The sequence below is a fragment of the Protobothrops mucrosquamatus genome, unplaced genomic scaffold (genome assembly GCF_001527695.2).
Source record: "Protobothrops mucrosquamatus isolate PMUCROS unplaced genomic scaffold, P.Mucros_1.0 scaffold_202, whole genome shotgun sequence".
In the NCBI taxonomy this organism is placed as follows: Eukaryota; Metazoa; Chordata; class Lepidosauria; order Squamata; family Viperidae; genus Protobothrops; species Protobothrops mucrosquamatus.
Genome location: NW_015386278.1, coordinates 68730 through 70284, shown reverse-complemented (window position 1 = coordinate 70284; position 1555 = coordinate 68730). Strand labels below are relative to the sequence as shown.

The window sequence follows — 1555 nt, the reverse complement described above, 5'->3', positions numbered from 1 at the left end:
TCACAGGGTTAACAATAAAATGTTTATGTTTATGTTGTTTATGTTTATTATATTTATATCCCGCCCTTCTCCTTGCGGACTCAGGGCGGCTAACAGCCAGATAAAAACAACTACAAAATACCAAATACTACAGTTAAAACATAATTAAAAGACAAATATTAACAATTGGCCTAAGTAATTTAAAATTATTTTAAAACCCCCGCTAAAAATTTCCCCTAGGCCAGTCCTGCAAGCTGAAATAACCATGTCTTAAGGGCGCGGCGGAAGGAAGGGAGATCAGGGATCACCCTGATCTCTGGGGGTAGTTCATTCCAGAGGGTGGGAGCTCCCACCAAGAAGGCCCTCCCCCTTGGGGTCGCCAGCCGGCACTGTCTGGCTGACGGCACCCTGAGGAGACCCACTCTGTGGGAGCGTACAGGCCAATGGGAGGTAATCTGCGGCAGGAGGCGGTCTCGAAGATATCCAGGTCCGATGCCATGGTGCGCTTTAAAGATGATGGTCAGCACCTTGAAGCGCACCCGGAAAGCCACCAACATTAATCAACTATTAAAATAACATATCTATAACCTCCTTTAACTCTCTTTTAAACAAATATACAGTTATTAAAAACAATAATAACATCACTTTACTAATTAAAAATAGTACTAAGTAAACTATTCTAACCTTTATACAACAATAATATTCTAAAATTCACTCAAAAACCAAATGATATTTTTTGGTCCCATATTTACTAGTCCTTGCACTTCTGACCATTACAGCATCCCCACAATCATGTGATCAAAGTTTGGGTGCTTAGCAACCAGCATGTATTTAGGAAGATTGCAGCATCTCAGGATCATGTTATTGCCATTTGTGATCTTCTGGGCCAGCATCTGACAAGCAAAATCAATGTGGGAAGCTGGATTCACTTAATAACTACATGATTCACTTAACAACTGCAGTAATTTGCTTAAGAACTATGGGGAAACATCATAAAATTGGGCATGACTGTCAACATCCAGCTCGAGAATCCAAATAAAATTCAAGAATAATTCCATTTCCGAAAATCTTACTGTTTATTCAATACCCTGGATGGTTATGTCGAAGCAAAACTAACTCTGAGGTTCCCACACCAATTCATAGACTTAAACAATAGTTTTCGCAGCCACACCTTCAACTTCTTATGTAATCCATATCAACAATCCACTTTGTTATGGGAACCATCTGCTTCAAATCCACACCTGTTCTGGTGTCCTTGACAAGGCTTCATGCTCCCATGGTCTGCAGCTGAATTGAAGAAGTTTCATTTCTCCATCTACCTACATCAAAGTAACACCTCCCCCCACCCATTTCTCTAAAGGTAAGTTGAAATGCAGAGGCACATAGCTGCCAAAGTTTCATCCCTGATAACGACTTACTTAACAACCACTTTGCTTAGCAACAGAAATTCTAATTCCGATTGTGATCCTAAATCACGGATTACCAGTGCATTCCCACTGCCAGCATTTCTAGAGGGAGCTAGTTTGGAAGCCCCCATTCTGGATTGTACATGGATGTTTTTGTTCCTCGTAGCCTT

General features: G+C 40.9%; 1 protein-coding gene across 1 annotated transcript in view; it reads right to left on the bottom strand.

Annotated features, from left to right (window-relative positions):
* LOC107296421 (ryanodine receptor 3) overlaps window positions 1-1555 on the bottom strand; it is an 89238-nt gene that overhangs the window by 20562 nt on the left and 67121 nt on the right. The window lies entirely within an intron of this gene.